The following is a 26,347-nucleotide window of genomic DNA, read 5'->3' as shown; positions in this document are numbered from 1 at the left end:
CCCACAGGTGCACGGGGTTTCGCTAACATTGACCTCGACAAATTTATTGTCAGTATATCCGTGCCCAGGAGCTTGCCAAGCAGTGGAGAGTGTAAAGAACTGTCCTGCAGAGAAAACATGGACAAAGGATCTGGAAGAGGTCCCCAGAGCTGAAGGGAAAAGGTGAGCAGAGGCCCGTCACTTAGCAGGGGGCTCTGTCCCTGGAAAGGCAGAGCTGGAAAGGTTAACCTGCATCCAAGGCAGTGCATCAGCCAAGTTGAAAGTTATAAAAGATTTAGGTGAGCACTCCTTTCTAAGCACCTTCAGAATTCCCAGAGGGCTTTTCTTATGTGGTAGGTATTACAATGAAAAAAGACCCAGACATGACAAGACACACGTGGGTAAAGACGGCTATTAAAGCAAGAATGATTGATTTCATAACATTCTAAGGTAGCACTCTTTAACTCGGGATACAGCCACCTCTCAATGTTGGCCTCCCTCATTTGCATATGTAATTGACAGCTTGTTAACAGCTCATTAAGAACACTGAAAACCATGTGACAACTACAAACGGGAGTGGGTAAATGGGGGCAGAATCTGTGAATTACATGATATTGAGAACTCAATCAGACCTGGGGAATTACGGGTCCGAAAACAAGTTGATCGATTCTGATGGTGAAAAAAATAGGAACATCAACCAATTTTTTTTTTTAAAGAACTGTATTCAACCGTCCTGTTGTCCTTAGGGGAATAAAGCAAAGCCCCAGCCACAGTGATTTTCAGGGCTCAGCCCCACCAGATGCGAAGATGTGAGTACCAGTTTAATATAAATACCTAACGGCATATCATTTCAGTTTCTAAAAACACCCGTTAAACTACTTATGCAGTTTTAAAATTTGTTCGTAAAATTCACCTTTTTCATAAACACGAGTCATTTAGATACCGCAATCTAATATTCTGCAAGTGAGAAAAATGTAAAGTGTAATTTGATTTTAGCCTATAAAAAGGAGATAAGTTTCCTGATTTGCACACAGTTACCATCAGTAAATTTGGATGCTGTATTTTTTTAAAAGAACATTTGAATATAAATAGTGCAAATAATTGTTACATCAGCAGATCTTTTCTGAATATCAGACGCCTGTGCAGAAACTTTTCAGCAACAGTTTCCCTGGATGGAATAACAAGTTTAAAGGTGGGGGTGCGTGCAGGTCCAGGAAAGAGCTACAAGCCTGGTGTCCATCACAACCAAAGCCATGGTTTCCACATTGGCAAAACCTGCGGAGTCTTGCTGTTCTTCTTTCTGTCTGCATCTACTACAGGCAAATGGAGAGTGAGTATGGACTGGGAGGTCCAGCAAATGCTGCCTCATGCTCAGTCCTTGGGATTCTGAAACCATCCACAGGGTTGCAGGCCAACCTGGTCCGCCATGCTTCCCAGCTTTGACCAAAGGACAAACCCACTCTAGACCAGCTCCTCCCCCTTCACCCCGTGAGGCGGGGGGGGGGGGGTCAAGCGGACTTCCCAACTGATTTGCTCCCCTATCCTCTGTCCTTTCTGGGTAGCCAGTCACTCGTCATCTGATCAGGTTCAGTCCCAGGGACTCTGCTAAGACACTGTTAGGGAGATCCAAGGAGAGCCGCCCCAAAGCCTGGCTTCACCACTTACTGGCAAAGCGGTCCATCTTGGATCAGATGTTTAACCTTAGAAAAATCTCAGTTTCTCCACCTAGACGTCTTGGCTGGGTCAGTTAATGGAGATAAAGCCATGATACGAGACAGGGTCTTGACAAGGATGAGAATGAGAATTGAAATACATCAGATGATCTTGGAATTAAGGCCATACTAAAGCTATTAAGCCATTAGATCACAGCAACCACTTGACCTAAGAAAAGCCAATGCTGAGACTGAGCAGAGACATACATCTATTATGACCGAACAAGAAGCGCTGAACTGGGCAAGACACCAGACTCGTCCCCAAAGTCCAAAGTGGAAGATGATCAAGATGATAGAGGTGGTGGCGGCTGAAGCCAAAAGTCCGTGATGTAGGGAGAGCTTGGAGAGACCATCCACGGAGATCTCCTGCGAGCCCAGGTTATGAGGAAGCAGAAGTCACGACGAAGCAGAAGCTGGAAGGTAGAAATAAGTCCTAATGCGGAGGGAGCAGAGGCTGGAGGGCAGAGTGGGAATCGGACCGGGCAGGTTGCCAGCAACAGAGGCCCCTTCTTCCTCTTGGGGAACCTGCGGTCTAACCTAGACAAGGGTTGGCTGGTTCTGAAAAAGCCAGAGAAGAAATACTTCAGGCTGTGTAGCCCCTATGGTCTCTATTATAACCACTTAGCTCTGTCATCGGAAACAATACAATCATTCTTAAAAGCGTGAGCGTGGCGCGAGTTCCCTTGTGGTGCAGCTGGTTAAGGAGCCCACTGTGTCACTGCACTGGCTTGGGTTGCTGCTGTGGTGCTCGTTCGATCCCTGGCTAGGGAACTTCTACATGCCCAGGGCACGGCCAAAAGAAAAAAACAAAGCTTGAGTGTGGCTGTCTTTCAACAATTATTTACAAAAGCAGGTAGGGGGCCATCATTTGCCCCATGGCGCAATGATCTGCCCTTTAGCGCCCTCCCCAGGCTACCCCAGGGCATCTACTGAACATCTCATGATCATCTAAGGACCCAACAGTTTCCTTAACCCCCACCAGACACAAACCTATAGATCTTCAGGAGGAAGGTACTTATTCAGAAATTGCCAGGGATTTCATTTTGGAGATATTGAGTGAAAACATCTGAGTTTCTATACACGCACTCACACACGTGCACACATCCTGAAGCATCTTTGGATGTTGCTCTGCCAGTGTTCCTCATTGGTTTTTTCCATATTTTTCAATTAGCCCAGCCACAAGCAACATTCGAAGGCAATATCACAGTTTGTGAAGTAATAAAGGCAACAACAGAAAACAAAATATATTTTTTACGAATTCCCTGGTGGCCTAGCGGTTAGGGACCTGGCATTGTCACTGCTGTGATGTGGGTTCGGTCCCTGGTCCAGGAACTTCTGCATGCCACTGGCATGGCTAAAAAATAAACATACATATATTCATTTTATTACCAGCCTATTGGTGGAGGAATCACGGTTTTAATGCTCTTTCCAGGTGATTTTTATTTTTTTAATTATTTAATTTTTATTCTTAGGGCCACACCCATGGCATATGGAAGTTCCCAGGTTACAGGTCAAATCAGAGCTGCAGCTGCCAGCCTATGCCATAGCCACAGCAATGCCAGATCCGAGCGGCATCTGGGACCTACCTACACCACAGTTCACAGCAATGCTGGATCCTTAGCCCAGTGAGTGAGGCCAGGGATTGAACCTGTGTCCTCATGGAGACTAGTCTGGTTCATAACCCACTGAGCCACAACGGGAACTCCTCCAGGTGATTTTTAAATACACTCAAGCTTGAGAATCATTTGGCTGTACACAGATACCCCTAGGGAGGTTTTTTTAGGGCTACCAGATTTAGCAAATAAAAATAGAGGGCACCTGTTTAAAATTGATTTTCAGATAAACAACAAATAATTTTTTAGTAAGTCAATTTTTAGAAAGTGTAACTGAACATTGTACTCTCTCTAGCACCCGTAGTCTGGCTGTATCACCAAGGATTCTCATTTCTTTGATTTGAGCGCAGCCCAAGTGTTGGAATATTTTAAAGCTGTCGCACAGCCAAAATTGAAAAGCAATAGCCTAAGAAGCAAGACCCCTTCCTCCTTAAAGGCTTTCATTGGTCACTGTTTGACCCGTATTCTAGCTCTGGGGTTGGTGGGAGAGGCAACAGGGCAGAAAATCAGTCTTCCTGGGGCGGGGGTTACCAAGATTTTAGTTGCTGAAAATGGGATGGAACCATCAACTATGAAGCTATGTCGTGCTTTCCTTTATGCCTCAGCTGTGTTCAAGACGCCACCATTTTCTTCAGGATAGGAAAGAACACTTTGCCACCACAATCTGAGAAATCGAAGGTGACCGAAGATGGGTCACGTGGTCCGCAAGGTGGGAAGGGGAGAGAGGAAGAATGTGGACATTCCCAAATGGTGCTATGGTTTGGAAATTGGCAGGTTTGGTTTGGGTGTGTTGGTCTGTTTTTTTAAGAGTTACTTGGGCACATGGACTCTTAAATCAAGTCAGAGATCATCAGTGAACTAAAGGGCTAAAGCAGAGCTGTCCCCAAAGGCAGAGCTGACTGTTCTGCATGAGGGCTCTGCCTCAAGGCTCTTCCAATGGCCAGCATTTAGTTCAAGTTGAAGGTTCCCCTTCCTGGGGTCATGAACATGGCCAAACTTGTTTCTCTCTTGATGAAAACTAACAGGTGTTCTCTCCTTATGATAGAGAAAATTTTCTCCCCATGTCCAGAGGTCTGCAATTTACAGGAATATAGAATAAAATCCTCATCTGGAACAATTAGAAGAGGGTTTTAATAATTATATTCAGAAAAATTAATGGTGCCCATGGATCTTTCTGTACAGGGATCAATTTTTAGCTTGGATCAGCCTGAAAGTTAATTTCTTTGTTTAAAAATTCTTTGTGTCCTACTGTTTATCACGCCCCTCCCCCCCACTTTAATCCCTTTAAATATATGGATATACTCATTTTATTTTCCTTCTCAGAACATGCTATTGTTTCTACCTCTTGAGGTGTCCATTTTGCTGTTTGATGTCTCTTCTTACTTTCCTTTCCAATGTCTTCTTTCCTAGCAGAGTTTTGTAATTTTTTACTGAGTTTATCTTCAGCAGAGGTTTGCTTTGCTTTGCTCTGTGTCAAATCCGTGGGTGTATAGCATTGGTGTTATAGTGGTGAGCATAGCTGCCTTGCAAATCTATGGGCGTTCCACGGGCCCAAGCTTCAGAATGTATTCCTACAGAACCATTTTGCATTTGCTTCTACTGGGACCCCAGACCCAGACCTAGGTTTCTGGACTTGGGATTCCCACATCCCGAAGGCAGTGTAAACTTGGACCCTACTTTCAGTCAGCATACAGGTTAGTAGTTCTGATGTCTCATGGAAGCCTTTGTTCCCCTACCCAGAGGTCCAGATAGAAGGCAAGATTTTTGCTGTTTCTTCTAGCCTATATGATCTTATGAATGTGCACATTGTATGCTCGAAGCCTAGTTCTGGCTCCCATCACAAAAAGACTCAAAACTATATTCTGTTCCAATGTGGGCCAAAAAAAAAAAAAAACCACTAGCCCCAAGGACCTATATCAATACCCCCAAAGGAAACTATGATATCATCAAACTGAATGCTCCTTTTGAGTACCCAGCTATTTCTTTCTTTTGAATTCATGTATGTGGTTTTAAGTGTTAGTCTATTTCTCCAGGATTTCCATATATTTGTACCAGGAAGGCAGTGCTTTTTATCTAAGTCTGCCATGTTGTTAAAACCAGACTTCTGAAAGCTACTCTTGCAACCAAAGAGCCGGAGACTATGGATTCTTTCCAACCCACTCAGAGGCGGTTGGCAGCAAAACAAAGGATATGAATGAGGAGTCTAGGTTTAGATCAATAAAACATCAAGAGCTGTGGCCATGGTTTTGCAGAGATGTTCAAAAGCCACTCAGACAAAGCAAAGCACTGAGGAGACAAGTACCACAGAGTCCCAGCATTTTGTAATTATAATGAATAATTCATGACAATTGATCAATATCTATATCTGCTTAACAAACTATCCCAAAACTTTGTGGCTTAAAACAGCAATCCTATTTCATGATTTTGTGGTCAGGAATTTGGGTAGGGCTCAGCTGGGTGATTCTTCTGCTCCAAGGATTATTGACAGAGATCGCTTAATCTCAACTGGTGGAGGACCTGGCCTGAAGGACCTGAGATAGCTTCACTCACTCACCTAACTCACTCCTTGGATGGAGAAGCAGGACTCTTGACCAAAATGCCCACATGTGGCCTCCCAGAAGAGTCAGATTTCTTACATGAAGCCAGGCAGAAGGACAGGGAAAATGATACTTTTTTAACCTCCTTGGTGCTGACCCAAACATGCTCTACAAGCTTTGGTTCTCCTAGAAAGAAATAAGAAGGAAGGATGGAAGGAAGGAAGGATGGATGGAAAGGAAGGAGATGGAGGGAAGGAAGAGGAAGAATGAGAAGAAGGAAAGGACGACAGAAGAAAACAAAAGAAGAAAGCCCGCCCTCCCTACCATACAGCCCGAAAGAACTCACAGCAGCCCTCCCTCATTTCGTTCTTCCGTTCTTTTTCGTGTTCTGTCTGCTGTCTTCGGAGCCGGCAATATTATGTGAGGTTGACACTGAATATTATTTCCAGCCTGCAAAGTCATGGAAAAACTAAGTTGCACTTAAGCAAAGAGGGTTTATTTCTCTCTTGGAAAAAGACCTGAAGCAGGAAGCCCCAGGCTGATGCAAGAGCTTAATCTGACCATGCAAAACTAGATGGCTCTTCTGTCGCCCTGTGGCCATCCTTGGTGTACTGGCTCATCATTTAACGGCTGCAAGATGGGCATGGAACTTCATAATCATGACCATGATTATAAAGCACGAAGAAGAGACAGAGCTGCCCTGTCCAGGGCAGTCCTCTCTTATCAGGAAAACAAAAGTTTCTCAGAAACTCCTAGCAGACTTCTTGCATCCCAATGGCTAGAGTCTCATCACGAGACCACTCCAACAGCACACTCAAGCTGCATACTTTGATGCCATTGCAAAATAGACTTGGGCATGGGGGCAAGAAGAAAGAGGGGACAGAATAATGGGGAGAAAATGCTATCTACCTCAAATACCTGATGAACCAAACATGTATGGAAAGCCCAACTCAATGCCTGGCCTGTGGCAAAAACTCAAGAGTTGGATTTATGATTCTTATTTTGGACCTAACAAAAGACATGCGGTAGTTTCCTACAGGAATGCATTCAAATAACATTAATCTAGCAATGAGGCTCACAAATCAAGACAGAGGGCATTGGAAGAAACCAAAACCTTCCTTATAGATATTTCAACTCTGAATTGAACAACCGCAGACCAAGGAGATTCCACTCTTGGAAATAAAGACCTTATGCCAGATAAAAAACTTATCTAAGCATAAACTGATGCACAGTATATAAAAAGCAAAACCAAAGTACAGCAATGAAAAGGACCAGCAGCTTGAGGATGCGAAGGCGAGAAACATCTGGGTTGGACCATAACAAAGATAAGTCCCTTCAATTGCAGCTCTTATTGAGATGATACTAGAAGTGAATGTCAGAGCCCACTGCATATAATTTATGATTTGAGGTATATAATTACAATTAAGTGTACAATAAATCCTAAATAGAAACCATCCTAAGGGTTTAATTACTAGCATCTAATTGTTTTGTGATGCCCGATGCAAGTATCATGAGACACTTACCACAGAGCCCAGTACCTTCCCTGTATTTTAATGCTGGCCATCCAGTTAGTGCAATTAAGCCTTGGAGATGCTAAAGGTCGCACATCCACTGATGAAGGCTTTATTTGGACCCCAGCCAGATGCTCCCCCCAGGGCATCCTGTTCACACTCCGTGGGTTGGGCCACATCCCTATTTGTTCTACCCTAAAGGACTCCTCACACCACTACTCCTACAAGGGTTTTCAACAAAGCCAGGACAGAGAGACAATTCCTCTGGAAGTATGTGCAAAACTAAGATAACAGCAGAAACACCAGAACTGTCTCCTTGCTATGAAACCAGCAGATGCCCATAAGTGGAGTTCATGGGAGAGATGGAAGAAAAATAGATGCGGGTGCAAAGTCCTCTCGCCTCCAACCCTTGACCACTATGCATGTTATCACATGGACCACCTTAGTCTCAGGTGCTTTTGGTTTTGAGAGTTTCAATAAAATGGATTTCTTTTATTCAAACCCATACATTGTATTTTATGGCCATTTTTATACAGTTATGGCTAAGAGTCTATTGATAATCACCTCCTAGACCAAAGTTACTTGTCCTTGACAAACAACGTTTATTTTTCATATACAGTCTGAAAGTGGGTTTCCACTGTGTAGACCAAACACCTGCTTAGGAACCAAGGCATACAGGAGACTCCTCTCTCCAAAGTCAAAAGCAATTTTTGGAAGCATTTGATATTTGAAAAACACATCCAGGTTAGTCTGTTGGACATTCTGGCTGTTCTGGTTGAATATTAACCTTAGTTTGGGAGTTCCCAGCATGGCTCAGCAGAAATATATCTGACTAACCTCGATGAGGATGTAGGTTGGATCCCTGGCCTCGCTCAGTGGGTTAAAGATCCTGTATTGCCCTGAGCGGTGGTATAGGTCACAGACCTGGCTCGGATCTGGCATTGCTGCGGCTGTGGCTATGGGATAGGCTGGCAGCCGCAGCTCTAACTTGACCCCTAGCCTGGGAAACTCCATATGTTGCGGGTGCAGCCCTAAAACACACACACACACACACACACACACACACACCTTAGTTTGAAGTATGTGTGTGAGGGGCCCCAAAGGATTTTCAGTGCTTGGGATCCAAATGTTTTGTATAACTTCTGGGCCCCTGTGCTGATGTCTGTGCTGGCACAGCAAAGTAAGTGTGAGACTCTCCTTGGCCCACCCCCACATGACCACACCTGCCCTCACCTGCCCCCACCTGTCCCCACCTGCCCCTATATATCCTCACCTGCCCCCACCTGCCCCTACCTGCCTCCACCTGCCCCCACCTGCCACTATATACCCTCACCTGCCCCCACCTCCCCCACCTGCCTCCATATACCCTCACCTGCCCTCACCTGCCCCCACCTGCCCCCACCTGCCACTATATACCCTCACCTGCCCCCACCTCCCCCACCTGCCTCCATATACCCTCACCTGCCCTCACCTGCCCCCACCTGCCCCCACCTGCCCCCACCTGCCTACCCTAACCTGCCCTCACCTGCCCCCACCTGCCCCCACCTGCCCTCACCTGCCCCTACCTATCCTGACCTGCCCCCACCTGCCTCCACCTCTTCCATCTGCCTCTCTCTACCTCCTCCACCTCTGCTGAGCCACTTTCGCCCTAAGCCAGGGTCCAGTCTGTAGGTTGAGTAACCCGATCTTGGCTTGAAGCCCAAAGTCAATTCCCAGGAAAAGCAGAAAGGACCTAAAAACCCAGGCCGCAGACCGCTGTCGCCCGGCAGCCCCTCCTCCTCTGCTGGAAAGGCCTCTGTGCTAACGGCTCAGGTCTCCTCCACCCTGAAGCGGCCAGGATGGCTTCAGCCCGTTAAAGAAAGTGAAACCCTCCCAGTGAGGGTGCCATGTGTTCACACTCACATGCACACTCATTTCAGGATATCCATTCATTTCACCCTCCTTTCACCAAATATTGTGAAAGACCCTTTCATTCTTCTTTCTCTCTCTTGCCAGCCTCTCCCCCCAGCCCGCCTCTCCCCCAACAGCTCCCGGTCTTAGGAGCACGATCACTCTCTTAAGCGGCACGTGTAGTACCACTTCCTGCTCCATCAGGCCCCGCCGAAAGCGACGGAAGCGGGCTCTCCTCGCCCTGACATCTGTCTTGGTGGCAGGCTCCTCAGGCGGTTTTCTTGGCAGCCTCCGTGCTGCCACCAGGCCTGTCGGGTGGCTCCGCGGCTGACGGGCTGTCACCGCCGCCTCATCTTGCGGGATGCCATTCTCTCTTGATTTACCTTTTGATTCAGAAGCATTTGCATGCTTTCATCCCTGGATGGACAAAGTCCTAGGCAAATCCCCCATAGCAGCCTTCTGTGTAGGCAGCAAGCAAAGCGGGAGATCCCCGGGTGACTGCTTTGAGGTGTAAATGCCCCCACCCCCCCACCCCCCGCTGGTCTATGCCAGGCTGAGCCCAAAAGATAGCGGGTATAGACTGTCACTTCCCTGCCCCCCAAGAGATGCTGTTCCATGGGTCCTCACTTCCGCTCAGAAGCGGCTTTGTCAAGGACCAGGGTCCCTCTGTGTCAATTACCCGCTTCATCCCCCCGGCTGGACAACTTGGGAATTTGGGAGTTAGGAGGCAAGGGTTCTTGCGTCCCTGGCTGGGCACGGGGCTCATTAAAAGCCCTCCCCTCCTCTCCAGAAAATTCTTTCTTTGCCGGCGTGCACATCCCAAGGAAACAATTCGAAGCTGCAACTCCTCCTCCCCGGGGCGGGCGGGCAGAAGCGCCGACAGGGTTAAATTGCTAATCGCCGTTTCCTGAGGTCTGCCACAGCCCAGTCTCCAACACTTACATCTGTTCAACAATTATTACAGCATTTTTGTCATAAAAAATTCAACACCCTGAGTGTCGTGCTAGCAAAACCTGAAAATTTATGCAGTGAATAGAATAGCTAATTTCTCTGAGGAAATGCAGGAGGAAAATTACAGATTTTACTTAAATTCCAAACACCAGAGCACACACATCTGACGCCCTCCCTGGGGTTTTGTCACAACGACTGGACCCAAGGAGGACTTTCCAGCCACCGAGGGCTGGGGATGGCTCGCTATGCCTGTGTGTTCCCACCTCCAAAGCAACCACACCAGGAAAGTCCTCACAGGTCCATGCACGGGGTGTCTTTCAAAGACCTGTCCCCAAATGAAATCCACGCAGGCGAGGAATCCGACTTCAGTTCTGGAGCGAGATGGGTGGGATTGGTCTGCATGTTCTCCGCTCCTTTTTTTTTCAAATTGCTCCTCACACCTTTAAACCAACTCCTTGGAGAGACACGGAGGGCTATGGGGAAGGACCCTAACAGCTCTGAGAGGCTTTAATCTCCTTAATTCACTCTAATACTGTCTGATGCTTGCAAGGGTGGCGCTGGAGCTGCCTCTCTGCTCCCTAACGGTGTAGAATATGGATTTTATGCTAAAACTAAAGCTGCCGAGGTAGGATGCAGATGCAGCAGAACAAGATGCTACAGGCGATCGCTGACTATTCTCCAGGGCCGGAGCCTGATGTCCCCCACTGGGTGTTTGCTACCCTAATAATCATGCATCTGGGAGGATGAGGAATTTCTTGCAGTGTCACTATGGTGGCACCGTCAACACCAGCCAGATTTTCAGAAATGCAGCTGCAGGGAGGAGAGGCACGCAAATGTCTTTGAAAGATGGTTTCAGGGTCTCTGATTTATTTACCCTGCAACGTGGTGGTGGAAGGGCCCCCTCTGCCCAAGCGCTCTGCCGCATAAACCCTCCGGGTAAGGTAGTTCTTATTTCTTCTCTAACCAGCCCCAACCCCCGTCCCCGCCCCCGCCCTGGCCCCACACTGCAGACCACAGGTAGGGGACACACAGCTTCCTGGGGAAGTCAAGAGAATTCATCCCTGGCACATATGTCTTGACCAAAAGCATATGCAATCAACTCTACTTGAACAAAAAAAAAAAAAACATTGCAAATCAACAATACTTTAAAAAAAATACAAAGGAGTTCTCATGGCTCAGCAGTTTAAGAACCTAACTAGTATCCACGAGCACGTTGGTTCAGTCCTTGGCCCCACTCAGTGGGTTAAGGATCTGGCATTACCGTGAGCTGTGGTGTAGGTCGCAGATGAGGCTCAGATCCCATGTTGCTGTGGCTGTGGTATAGGCAGCAGCTGCAGCTCCAATTCAACCCCTAGCCTGGCAACTTTCATATGCCGCAGGTGTGGCCCTAAAAAAAAAAAAAAAATGTGCAGCAGAAATTGGCAGAACATTATAAATCGACTATAACTAAAAAATTAAAAGCAGATGCCTTCTCCAAGTACAATAAACACCATGCTTTTCTCTTTTGGTTGTTTTTTTCTCATCTTCCTCTGTTTCGTTCCCTTCTTTAAGGTAAAATGTGCCTCCTAAAGTGTACAAGGAGACACGCCCTGATTTGTTCTCAAGTGTATATGCAGACAGACACTGCAGTCCAGGTCTGGGCGACAGGCAGTGACAGGGACAGGGTGCAGGGCCCCTGCCTCTGTGGCTGGGCTGAGCCTCGGGCACAGAGGGCCCGCTGGGAGGAAGGCAGGCCCCACCTGGATCCCAGTTGGCACTGTTGTCCCCAGGCACTGGTGTCAGCCTGGGCACTGCCTCTGGCTCTGTCACACCACAAGGCCTCCCGCTGGGTCCTCCTGCCTGACAGCCCCCATGAGTCTGTCCCCTGCTGGAGAGCTCCAAGCTGGGGGTGGGGGGTGCTGTGAGTGCAATTCATCAGCCAGAGGAGGACAGACCAAGGTCACCCCAAGTGCACCTGCCCCAGGCCCTACACAGACATGGCCATAAAAAGACTTCAGGGGAGTTCCCGTCATGTCTCAGTGGTTAACAAACCTGACTTGTGCCCATGAGGACGAGGGTTCAATCCCTGGCCTCACTCAGAGGGTTAAAGATTCGGCGACGCCTTGAGCTGTGGTGTGGGTCGCAGACGCGGCTTGGATCCTGCATTGCTGTGGCTGTGGTGTAGGCCAGCAGCGACAGCTCCAATTAGACCCCCAGCCTGGGAACCTCCCCATGCCGCAGATGTGACCCTAAAAAGACAAAATACAAAAAAAAAGAAAAAGAAAAAAAGAATTCAGGCCCTTATAGCAGCCACCTTGCCATCGATCCTGCATCACCCCCATATCCCAGGCTCTGGTGCTCTAAGCTCTTGGTCCTGTTAAATTTTCAGAACCACCCTATGAAGAATGCACCATCACCCCCTGTTTCCAGCAGAGGACTCTGAGGCTCAAAAGATGAAGCAGATTCCCTAAGACTGCTCAGTATGTAAGCAAGGAGCCGCAAAAGATGCCAGGCTGGTCCAGACCCAGGCCCTTCTCCCTACCAGGCTCCTGAGGGCACCTTCCAGTTGAGAAACAAGTTTGGCATGTGCTACACAGCAAAAGCGGTAAGGAGCAGACCTATGGACACAGAGGTGTCTTCAGGTGGGACAGAGAACACCCTCACAGTCTGTCATTCAGACAGCAGAGGACAGAGACAGGGGACTAGCCTGACTTGAGAGAGTTAGGCTCTCAGAGGCCAAACCCCCAACAGATTGTTCCCTTCCTCCTCCAGAGCCGTGATTTTACAACCGTGGGTCCCAGAGGGGAGAAGTTTCAGAGTCGATCGTGGAGAAATGGGACGCAAAGCTCTGTGTTCCCCATGTCGGTCAGTGGTGATCCTCTCTGGTGCCATTTAGACACCAGATCTTGAAATCCAGGCCTCAGGAACAGCCGCTCAGTGAGATCCCTGTTGTTTAGCAACCACCAGCTATTGGCCAGACCAACAGGAAGCTCTCAGAGCCAGGCTGAACCCTGACTGCCTCTATACAAGGCTCTCCAGGCCTCAACACTGGCACACAGGGACCATTTGTTTTCACAGATACTTTGTATTAGTTATTGGTAGCTGTGTAACAAATAACCCTACTCTCAACTCCAAAAACAAATTCTTAGGCATGCTACTAATAGGGCCATCTAGGGTCCATCATAAGGCTGTGTTCCGGATTTTCGACTGAATCATGTCATTTTATTCATTTAATAAAATACTCTATAAGCACATAAATAAATATGACTTCCTGATATTATATCAAGTGACTTTGCATTACCATTATTAGCGATCAAAATATCAGCAATTTTATATAGTTTAACCCAATATAGATTTATGAATATCCTCCTCAAAAACAAATAAATGATCCTTACAAATAAGCAAGTGATCCTTTCATACAGTAAGTGATCCTTATATACATCTCGGGTTCTATAGATTTAAAAGAGAGAGAGAAACGAATGAATGAACACTTGATCTGTGGATACTAGCATGTGGCAAAACATGTAGCAATTGTGACAATATTTAATAAGCATCTCTGCTCGGCCCTTTCGCACATAATATTTTATTAAATCTTTACCGTAGTTCTAATGTAGATAATGTTATCCCAACTTTTATGCTTGAGAAGACTGGATCTCAGAGAGGTGAAATGATGTACCCAGAGCCACACAACAGGATGATGGAATCAGCATCCTAACCTAGATCTGCCTGATGCTATAGCTCATGCTCTTTCCATAACACTGTGTGTCTTATCAAGAATCACATTCTAGGAATTTCTTGGTGGCCCTGGAGCTCTGCCCAATTAAGCCTGGCCCTAGCAGCCATTGCAATATGCATCAGTTAAACCCAAAACATCCATAACCATAATAGAACTGAAAATAAACTTATCTCAAAGACAGATTGCCCACACGCTACTTTATTTTTTTGTCTTTTTTAAAAAAAAATTTTTTTTTGAGGGTTGCATATGGAAGTTCCCAGGCTAGCGGTTGAATAGGAGCTGCAGCTACCAGCCTACACCATAGCCACAGCAACATCAGATCCAAGACCTGTCTGCCACCTACACCACAGCTCACAGCAATGCTGGATCCTTAACCCACTGAGCAAGGCCAGGGACTCAACCTGTATCTTCATGGATACTAGTCAGGTTCATTACTGCTAAGCCACTACAGGAACTCCCTGCCCATTCACTACTTTAAAGGAGACTAAGAAAAGTTTGGTAGTAACTCATGGCTTAATTCCAAAAAAGGCAGCATGTCCAGCAAAAAAGGGGTCAGGAAAAAATTTCCAATTAAATACTCTGTAGGTCTCTTCTTTAGTACCTTGGAGGCTGCACACAGAATATAAAACCTGGTGACCTACACTTTTGACCATTCTCTGAGACACTCAGAAACCACTGGATTCACTCTCATTTTTGTTCATTTGTTTCTTCCTCTTTGGCAGCCATTTGGAAGGCTGAAATTCCCCATCATCAATTAATGTATAGGAGTGGGAATCAAAGGTTAAAGGAAAGGGCAGGTGAAATATGAAATAAGCAGATGTTCAACGAAATCCAGGACAATGCCCTGAGATCAAAGGATTTATATGAGTATAATTCCGCATACCTGAAAATAATGAGTCATAGATTTCTCAAATAATACCAGAACAAAATTTTACCCACAAAGACTGGACTAGAGAACAGAAAAAATCCTAACGAGGCTGAGCAGAGACTGGGCTATTCATCTGCCTGTTCTTCATCCAAAATTTGGTAACAGGTTTTGCCTGCCATTGTGGCCTTTGGATTAAGATCCAAAAGGATTATTTTTTAAATAGCAGGGATAATAGTGAGTGGAAGCACGATCCTTTCTCAAATAACATTAAATGGAAAACAGGACAAACCGTGCCCAAGTAAAGTATAAGAAATGGGAACCTGTACTACAAAAATGCAGATGAGAATCATACCTGAGGAAAATATTAGTTATAGGAAGCTAAAGAAATTTTAGGATGCATCAGCTTTATATTCTGTTTAAAATACTGTGCATCATATGATATCACTTATGATACAAATGTACTTATTTATAAAACAGAAACAGACTCGCAGACATATAAGACAAATATAATTACCAAAGGTGAAAAGTAGGGGAGATGGATAAATTAAGAGTTTGGGATTAACAGATATACACTACTATATATAAAATAGATAAACAACATGCCTCTACTACATAGCACAGAGAACTATACTCAATATCTTGTAATACCTGATCATGGAAAATAATCTGAGTAAGAATATATCTAAATCCATATATCTATTTATATCTATAGACATAGATATAGATATAGGTATCTGAATCACTTTGCTGTACAGCTGAAATTAACACACTGTAAATCAATTATACCTCAATTACAAATTAAAATTAAAAATATTGTACAATGTAGAGAATATGAAAAATAATAAGAAATGAACTGTTTTTAACATAGCAACATCAAATGTAACCTGAGATCTATAAAGAGATCTGAAAGAAATTATGGAAGAATCCTTAACAGCTAATACTTACCAAGGGTTTTCTTATGTCCTACACATTATTCTATGTGCTTTCTATCTTAGTTCAGTCAGTTCTTGTAATGACTCCCCAAGGAACCTCTTTTATCATGTCCAATTGGCAGACAAGGGGACTGAAGTGCACACAGAAGTTAAAAATTTTGCTCAACTCAAAAAACTAGTAAGTGGAAAAACTGAGATTTAAACTTAGCCAGCCTAAGCCTGCACACTGAATCATCCAACCATCATTCACTGGAGGAACCAAAGAATAGAATCTACACAGCAGAAAATTAAATCAGTAAATAGGAGGCAAACTAAAGAAACCTCCTAGGAATTTAGAGCAGAGGACAGCTACCTATAGCCCACAGGCAGAATCTGATGTGTTGCTTGTTTTTGTAAATAAAGTTTTATTGTAACACAGCCATGCTCACTTGTGTAAACATTGCCCATTGCCCATTGCCCATGGTGGTTTTTTTGTGCTTCAGAGGAAGACCTGAGTAGTTGCTCTAGAGAGTATATGGCCCACAGAACTAAAAATAATCAGCCCTTTAGCCTGACTTAGCCTTTTATGGAAATATTTGCTATCTCTGATTTAGAGAAAGATGACAAAGAGATATAAGTTATGGAGGAAGGATGAGGTTATGGAAGATGTAAAGCAAAGACCCACTGTGCTGAGGGCCGGCATTCCAGAGAACTTAATCAGGGCCAGCAGACCTCAAAATTAAATCAAATACATTTTTTGCTTTGGAGTCACAGCTGAAAATACCTCATTTTTTTTGTTTTTTGGGATTTTTTTTTCCCTCGAAAGGGCTCACAATATTCCAAGTAGCAATTCTCTAAAGAAATGTAGATGTTAGAAGAATTTTTAATCTTTTAGGGATTTTTGTCATACAAATTTGAGGTGCTAAAGATAGAGTTAACAGGTTACCTGCAAAAGAAAATTAAAATGTGGCTAATATCAGACTTCAACATTGTTCACACCAAGAGGCAAGTGAAACAAAGTTGAATGAGTTTTGAGAAGAAAATAGCATGAGTCAAGAATTTTATACCCAGCCAAGGGATCATGCATGTAGGAGAAAGAGAGACACTCAATTACACACTATATTCATGATCTGAGAATATACTAGAAACAACTGAGTAATTAATCAAAATAAATAATTCATCGACAGAGAAATGATGATTCAGGAAAAACAGTGTTTTGACTGTAGATCACTGATATTAAAGAATAAAAATAGAGTGAAGTCCAAATCATTTCAGTAAGAAAAATTAGAATTCAAAAATTAAAAAGTCATATTGAACAAAGTACATAACTTAGAAATAATAAAACACATCAAGAAGAACAGAAGGAGATTTGAGGACAAAATCTAAGGAACAGATGCAATAAAATCAGATATTAATTATACTCTGATGTAATAGCATTAATAAAAATTCTAAGAGCTGGTATTTAGAAAGAAAATAAAACAGATAGGCCACTATCTATTTAATCCAAATCAGGAAACAAACAAATATGCAAAATTGGACATGAGAAATCAGATACAGTCTCAGATGAGACTTAGAAATTCTAAAAACATAGAATGTATAGCTCTATAAAGATATTAAAAAATACAATGAAATAGATGAGTTTCTGGGAACTTGAAAATAACAGAAAAACTAAACAAGAAAAATTAGAAAATTTTAGAAAATCTATAGCCATGGGAAAAAGATGGGAAAAAAGTTTTCAAGAAAATTATCTCTGCAAAACACCCATAGGCCAAGTAATTTTCCTAGATCTTTATAATTTCAAGAAATAGATAATTATTATTATGTATTATTTGGTCCAGAGCATACATAATAGTGGAAAAATCTTCCAGTCATGCTATAAAGATACTTCATGTCCAAATCAAAAGCTGATAATGAATACCACAAAAAAAGAAAACTAGATATCTAAATCCCTCTGAGAAGACAGGCTGTATTCCATATAAAATAATTAAATTAATTAAAATATACAGTAAAATAATTCTAGGATTTCCTGTTGTGGCTCAGTGGGTTAAGACCCATGAGGAAGCAGGTTCAATCCCTGACCTTGCTCAGTGGGTTAAGGATCCAGTGTTGCCATGGCTGTGGTGTAGGCCTGCAGTTGCAACTCCAATTAGACCCCTAGTCCAGGAACTTTCATATGCCCCAGGTGTGGCCATTAAAAAAAAAAAAAAGAAAAGAAAAGAAGGAAAAAAAGAAAGAGAATTCTAGGGCTTTTATTCAGGATATAGTACTATTAATTTATCACATCACATTAAGATGCCAAAGTTGATGAAACTACAAGCATAATATGATCTTTGCAGAAACCAAAATAAATTTCATGAATTCAACACTCATTTTTTTCAAAAAACATTCTGAAGCATTCAAAGTCTGAAAGAATACCTCCTTAATATTCTAAAGACTGTGTTTTTAAACAACAGTTAATATAACATGCAATGCTTCCATCTCAGATAATCCTGTTCAAGTCAAGATTCGTGCAAGAACACCCCTCCAGCCATTCATACTTGGCATTGACCATGTGTATTCAAGACATTGTTAAGAAATGGGAAAAATAAATACAAGTTATACAAATCAGAAAGAAAAAGATACATACCTAATCATTCATAATCATTAATTTCATAAATCATTAGATAACATAATTGGCATATCTCACATAATTAACTGAAAGGAAACATTCACGGCTTTAAGGCAGTTCAGTTAATTTACCATATATATGATATAAGGTCCCCTTGACAAAGTTGGGTTACAACATGAGCCATCTTATCTCAAGCCACATTCAGAGGAAATACAATAATAACATCCAAAAATAATTGGGAAAAAAAATATGTATCTAGTAAATTGTGCCTTTAAAAATGTCACAGCAGTTTTATGTGATATTACACGAAGAAAAGCTTCCTGAAATTTTTCTTTAGGCAGCTCTTGTACCCCATATATCTGCTACCTCCAATCCATTGTATTTCAATCCATGAAATTCCTTTACATTAGACAAAATTTCACTCAAAATCCCCTCTCCCCATTGCTATTAGACAGAAAAGATAAATCAGTTCATCCTTTCCAAATTAATGTCTACCTTGAACATAATTCCAAGCAAAATCTCCATTTAGGAGTTCCCTTCATGGTTCAGCCCTTAACAATGCCGACTAGGATCCATGAGGATGAAGTTTCAATCCCTGGCCTCGCCAGTGGGTTAAGGATCCTGCATGGCTGTGCACCGTGGTGTAGGTCACAGACATAGCTTGGATCCTGCATGGCTGCGGCTGTGATAGGTGGCAGCTGTAGTTGGGATTCAACCCCTCGCCCGGGAACTTCCATATGCCATGGATGCAGCCCTAAAAAGCATTAAAAAACTTAAAAAATCTCCACTTATTATTACAATTTTTTTGACAGAGGGGGAAATGGATGAATTTAAATTTCACTTGGCAGATTTAGATGAAAATACCTAAGGAAATTTTGAAAAAGTGATGTAAAGATAGATTACTTTAAATTGACTCTATTATAAAATCAGAACCCTAACCACTGAAATAATCTAATGCTAGCATCTTGCCTGTAGTAGATTAGACTGGCGAATTATGAAGTGAACCTGTGTGTGTGTATAAACTTAATATACAAGAAAAGAGTAGCTGAAATCCAACTGTAAAGAGACTGATGCGTCAATAACGGAAGTTAGAAAAGTGACAGATTTTTAAAAGAAAAGCCCAGTCTCTACTCATCTCAATTATTAGATTATATTAAAATTCAAGTTTAAAAACAAACAAACAAATGAAAATGACTCTGAAAAAAAAAAAAAAAGACAAATACCGAAATTCTGAAGAAAATGATGCCCTAAGCACAAAATTCATGGCAACAATCTTTAACAAACACAATCTCAGTACCCCCAACCATATAAAACTTTATCAAATACCATCATAAACAAAATTAAAATCTAATGCAAAAAAAGCATGTTTGCTACAAATATGTCAGACAGTATTAGTAGCCTTACAGACATAAAGATACCCAACAAATTATTTACACACACACACATACACGAATGTCTCAAAAGAAAAAAATGGGCAACGTACATAAATAAACAACTCAGGAGTTCCCGTCGTGGCGCAGTGGTTAACGAATCCGACTAGGAACCATGAGGTTTCGGGTTCGGTCCCTGCCCTTGCTCAGTGGGTTAACGATCCAGCGTTGCCGTGAGCTGTGGTGTAGGTCGCAGACGCGGCTCGGATCCCGCGTTGCTGTGGCTCTGGCGTAGGCCGGTGGCTGCAGCTCCGATTCAACCCCTAGCCTAAGAACCTCCATATGCCGCGGGAGCGGCCCAAGAAATAGCAACAACAACAACAACAAAAAAGACAAAAGACAAAAAAAATTTAAAAAAATTAAAAAATAAATAAACAACTCACAGTAAAAGTATATATAAATGGCCAAATAAATAAAAGCCATTCATGTGATTAGTAATTTTAAACAGAAAATTAAAATTAAAACAAGAAGGAGCTGGCATTCTGTTCTGCCACACAGTTGGCAGAAGTGCGGCAAGGCAGAAACCTTTCTTACCTGCTACTAAGATGCTCAGCGGGGTCTGTATTTCAGAAGCGAAAGGGCACTGTCAGCCCACAGTCCCGGCACGTTTAGCATCGAGAGCAACATTTGCTCACTGAAAGAAGAATCATTAAACTTCCAGAGGTAACATGTTCAAGAAGCTTAAACTATTTATCCTTTTTTCTCAACAACTTCACTCCTGCAAGAGTATCTCCAGGAATAGTCAAATATTCAGATACAGGTGTATTTACAGGAAGTATTTCCTGCAGCATTAACTATAATTTCAACAAACAGAGGTCATGAAAACATCTAATAATTAGAGTAAGCTGACAGTTGTCTAATTCCATCGTAGGTGATTTTTAAAGAATGATATTGCCCCCCAAATATTTAATGGTATAAGAAATGTATTAATAATATTGCCCTTACTGGGGAAAAAAAAGGATGATATATGTATGTTACATATATAAAAGCATATATGTATGTATGTGTGAACATACATAAACAGAGTAAGAACCAATGTTCATAATACATATTTTTGAATATATGTGAATATATACATATATACATATGTGTATACGTTCACTTTTTTATGGAAAAAATAAGCATGCTGCTTTGGCCAGTCCCACCAAGCCCTCCAAGGGGCATCTGACTTTCACAGCTCAGTTTCTTTATTCCTGGACCTCACTGTAGAGATGGGAGCCAGAAGCAGTCAAGATGAGCTTGTTTGATTTACAGGTAGGGTGGTTGGCTTGAGCAAGTACAAATCTACAAGAGGCCCAGTTAAATGTGCATTTCAGACACCCAGCTACGAAGAAGTACGTCCAAGAGACATCCTCATGCTAAAACTTTATCCATCGTGTAACAGATTTAAATCTAACTGGGCCTCCTATGTTTTATGTGGTCATCATAACAGAGGGCAACTGTTTAAAGGAGGTGGGGGGTGGGGGCTGCAAGAAAGAAAGGCCTGCGGGGAAAAGGAGATGAGAAGAATCCAAAAGACCAGGCCGGTCTCGGGAGGTTGGAAGGAGAGGGCAGGGCCGGGGAGGAGGGACAGCAGAGGCCTGGTGTAGGGCACGGGGTTGTGACCTTGCAGGCACAGACTGGCCGAGCATGGAAAAGTCGCCACCACTCATTTTCTGGGTATCAGATGGGCATCTTCTGAAAGCAACATCCTGATAGACCAGCCCACGAAATGGCCCAGCTAAACATAAATAAATTATATTTCCTTACGTTAAATAAGCGTAAATTTGGCCCAGCAAAAATGCAAAGTAAAAAGGTTGGTGAGCTCAGTAGAGACACTCCAAGAGGATGGAGAGAGGTGACTTTTTGTGGGTTTCTTTCTACATTTGTCCATATACATATTTTCCAGATCTTTCTGCAATTGATATGATCAATTTCACAAATAGGACAAACACGGAACTTGTTTTTAAAACCTAACCTCATACATGCCAACGTTTGCCGGCTTTGGCCGGGTGACATCCACTAAGGGTGGGTGAGCATCCCAGGTCAGGATTCCAATCCCTGCTGGCCGCATGGGCGTGGGCATTTCCTGAGAGAGCTCCCCTTCTGTCCCATCAGAGCCTGAAACCAGAGCCCGAGGCTTGTGGGCCTGAAGAAATGGGGTGGCTCACCATAGGTTTTCACTCCTGACCCCACCTCAAGCCCCTGAAGCTATTCTTTGCAGACTGGCCACCTGGAGTTTCTGACCTTTGCCTCAAAGGAGGAGCCTCAGAGATCAGACCTGGGGTCATGCCACCTAAACCTGTTCCCTGGTCCACCCTGCTGCTGCCTGGCACACCTGGCCACACCCCGGCTCCATCTAAACCATCTACCCCATCCAGGAAAGGGAAAGCCTTGTGAGGCACCTGTGGTGTGCCAGACCCAGAACCAGGAAATTCACCTGTATCACCTGATGGACTCTTCAGGCAGGTAAGACTGTCATCATTGAGATGGAGGGACTGACCCCAAGTCAGCCAGCACCATAAGTTCTGAAGCTGAGCTTCAAATCCCACCTTGATTAGCACTAAGCACGGTACCCTCTTCTGAGTTACCCATCATGGTAGGTCCTCTGCGACTAGTTTTGGGGTGAAAGCATGAAGAGAGTATGTCCAGACAAGATGAGTGTCTGCCTGGCCACAACCTTTATGTGGTCTGTAGCTGTATTTGGTTTATCTTGAGGAATGTCTTTAAATTTTTAAGATAGGTTTCTCCCTGTAAACATTTGAGATTTTTTTCATCACAAGCCAGGTTGCTGGCTTCTTTTTTTTCCTTTTTCTTTTTCTTTTTTTTTTTTTTAACATTTTTTAAACAATTTTTTTCTTGCTCTGATTTAGTTATGAGAAAATACTGGCTATATTCTCTACTTTGTACAATACATCCTTGTAGCTTATCTTATACCCAATAGTGTGCCCCTCCAACCCAACCCCCCATCCTGTATTGGCTCTCCCTTCTGTCCCATCAGAGCGATTAATTCTCATTAGGCTCCAAAAGATCCCTGATAACCACTAGTTTGACCTCAACATCTGTGAAGCTGCTTCATTTTTGTCAGATTCATTAGTTTGGTGTATTTTTCAGATTCCACGTGTAGGTGTATCAGACAGTATTTGTCTTTCTCCTGAATGACTTGTTTCACTTAGCATAAGGCCCCCCACGTCCATCCGCGTTGCTGCAAAAGGCAAAATTTCATTCTTTTTATGGCTGAATAGTATTCCATTGGCTATATGCACCACACCATCTTTATCCATTTATCTGTTGATGGACACTTGGTTCGTTTCCACATCTTGGCAATTGTAAATAATGCCACTGTGAGCACTGAGGTGCATGTATCTTTTTGAATCAGGCCTGGCAATGACAGATAAGAACCCTTGAGCCCTTGAAATCTCACTCCTTCCCCTGGTGGCAGTACCTGCCTGGACCCTATGGGTATTTGTGACAATTTTTTCATGCCTACTCAAATGGTTTTATTTTTCATTTCATTTTCTCCCCTTGAAATACACTCTACCCTGGGTTCCCTGGGTACCCTGGGTTGACCAGTTGTCTTCTGCATCTGGTCAGCCTTCTCCTATCTCTGTGAAACCTTCCCTGGCTCTTGGGTAAAGGAGTCACACTTTGCTCTGTCCCTATAACCGCTGATAAATACCTCCGGGACACTCTTACAATGACAGTGTCCAATTATTCCAGGCTTACTGTGTGACAGTCAATTCTTCACAATTTAAATCTCATCAGCCTCCAAAAGATCCAGAGTAAGACAGGAGTCCCAGCCAGGCTGGCTTAGCTCATGGCCCCAGGCGCTTCCCACTGGGCACACTGCCCACCAGCCACATGGTCACACCTTGCCATTGTCTCAGTAGGTGAGCTGGTCTGGGTACCTAGGAAACCAGCTCCTGCTTAAGCACCATGACCCTGATCCAGCCGGGGGTCCCCGTACTTGGCACTAAGCTTGGTGCATGGGGGACACTCCCTGAAGGGGGAGGGCTTGAAAGAAAGAGCAAAAAAGACAGGAAGAGAGGGAAGGGGAGCGAGAGACCAATGGGTTGGAATGTTTGTATTACGCACCCCAGGGGGTTGCAGCGAGCACCCAGGGCACACAGCCTTGCCCATGCAGGTCCCACAAGGGTGGAAAGCAGGCACGGGGGCGGGGGATGGGGGGCCCTGTGCATCCAGTCCCCTCCTGCACCTGCGTCATCACACTGCATAGAGGTGCCAGCATGGTCGTTAAGTCTATCTGGATCTGCTTGTCCCCGAGCCACATCCTCTGCCAAAGCTACGACATAAATCATCGTTCCCATAACAGACGAGAGATGAGAGTCCTGGAAAGTCACTCAAGGAAAATCTACCTCTTTCCTTCCTTCTGAAAACATCATTCACCCTAATTTAAGTCAAGTAGGGGGTAGAAGGGGCAGTCATTTCAGGACATTTGAGTGGCGACTGTTTAATCCTATTTAAGGACACTGTGAGCAATGACTTATGGATAATGAGCGATTTAAAATTCTTTGGTCAGTCCCTAGCTAAAGGCTTTTTACGGAGGAAAGCAGGAGTAATTCAATGCAGGCCATCTCGGCTTTCATAAGCTTTTATTCCTGATTTGTTGGACATGGATAACATAAATTTTGCCACCAATCTATTCACAACTTAAATTGGAACTTGGTTTCCCTGCTCTGCACGCAGGATTCGGAAACAAGGGTAAAAACTGAAAGATCAATAATTCCTATCTGGCATAGTATCTGAGGTAAGCGAACACGGCTGCGATATTTCTATTTATTGAATATCGTGTCAACAAATTGCCATTTCAAGGGTAATAAAGCAAGTTGCATTCAACGTCAAGGTTGTTTATCTATATGCAGGGTGCACAATATATTTCACTTTTTTAAAAAAAAAAATGCACTAGGGTTCTTTATTTAAAATAATCCATGCTTTGATCCCTCTGCCAAGTAAAAATAATTTTGCATTGCATCTGTCAGCTGTCGAATCACATTACACCCCATAAAATGGACAGCAGCTTCAGGAAGAAAAACACCACAGTGCTTGTTTTGTTTTGTTTTTCTTCCCCCCCCCTCTGTTTATTGAGTGAAGCCCTGGGTTAGTTTATTCAAGGTAACAATGTAATCATGGTCATTTAAAAAAAATAGATACAGCCAGCAAAGCAATGGCTCAATGGATCAGATAAAGAAGAAACTGGCAGAATTATTTCCGACCTATGTTCTCAAACACAGCGGGGAGAGCCTGAAAAAATGAAATTTTACTCATTAGAACCTGACAGCTTCCAGTCATAATATGCTGACATGTGTAACGGGAATTAAGAGGTTCTACCAGTGGAATGAACGTTAATTTTTTTTTTTTTTGAGGCAAATCATTTATTTCAGCTCTGTGAATCACAGTGAGCATGGTCACTGGACACAGGAATGGTATCGCACAACTTTCTGACGCTTTGTGTTGCTTCTTAAGTCATGATTGGCTGAATGGAAGCAGTTTCTGCGAGCCAAAGCAAAGGAAGTCTATTCAGGATGGAAGGAGGTTTCCGGAGGCTCCAAGGAGGGGCTAGGACCACTGAGATCCCACCCTTTGATGCCACCCTAAAGTGATGGTGAGTTTTAATTGGTTCAGCTTTGCAGGGTAGGGCTCGCTGCCTCCCGCATTCATCCATCATCCACAAATACGTATTAGGTGGTCCAGGCCCCAGACACTCTCCCTACGGAACACGGAGAAGATGCAGACACATTCTCTCCCATCTAACTCCTTCACATGCAAGCAGGTGAACACTTGGCACTGACGCAGCAGGTCAGAGCTGGTCAAAGCCGGCACGCAAGCCCTCAGCTGGGATGAGCAAGGGCGTGGGGTCAGGTCCTCCGGATCCGCATCCCAGCCACTCCAGTGCGAAGGCATGCGACCAGGGCCAGGGAATGGGACCTCCCTGTGTCTTTCTTTCCTCCTCTGTCAGATGGAGGTGACCCCCGTTCGCCCCTCTTCGGGCTGAAGTGAGAATTTCATGAATCGATGTCTATGTGTAAAGTGTTTCCAGCGCATAGTCAGCTCTTTGGAAAACAGCAGGCGTTTGCCAACCTCATGGTAGGACTAGACACCAGGACAGAAGCTCCTCGGTGGGGCCCAGGGGGGTCAGGTGGGCCCAGCAGACAGAGCCCAGGGCCCAAGAGGCTTCTTCTCAAGCCTTAAAATCTGATGGAATTTGTCATGGGAGATGTTAGACCTGCTTGGGCCTCATGACATTTTCTTCTCTGATTTCTCCCTTTCGGAATGGAAATGTCTACCCAACACCTGTCCCACCGATGTATTTTGATAACTTGTCTGATTCCAAAGGTTCACTAGAGAGGTATTTTCTTTCAGGCGGGGAGAGGTGGGGGAACCCATAACTCGAGTCTCAATCATATCTGACTTAGGTGATATTTATTTTAATTTTTTTTAAGTGTATGACTGCACCCACAGCTTATGGAAGTTCCTGGACCAGAAACGGAATCCCAGCCACAGCTGTGGCAACACTGGATCCTTTAACCCACCACGCCTGGCTGAGGATCAAACCTGCACCTCTGCAGTGACCCTAGCCACTGCAGTCAGATCCTTAACCCACTGCACCCCAATGGGAACGCCT

Source organism: Phacochoerus africanus, chromosome 9, assembly GCF_016906955.1.
Source record: "Phacochoerus africanus isolate WHEZ1 chromosome 9, ROS_Pafr_v1, whole genome shotgun sequence".
NCBI lineage: Eukaryota > Metazoa > Chordata > Mammalia > Artiodactyla > Suidae > Phacochoerus > Phacochoerus africanus.
Note: the sequence above shows the minus strand (reverse complement) of the source record.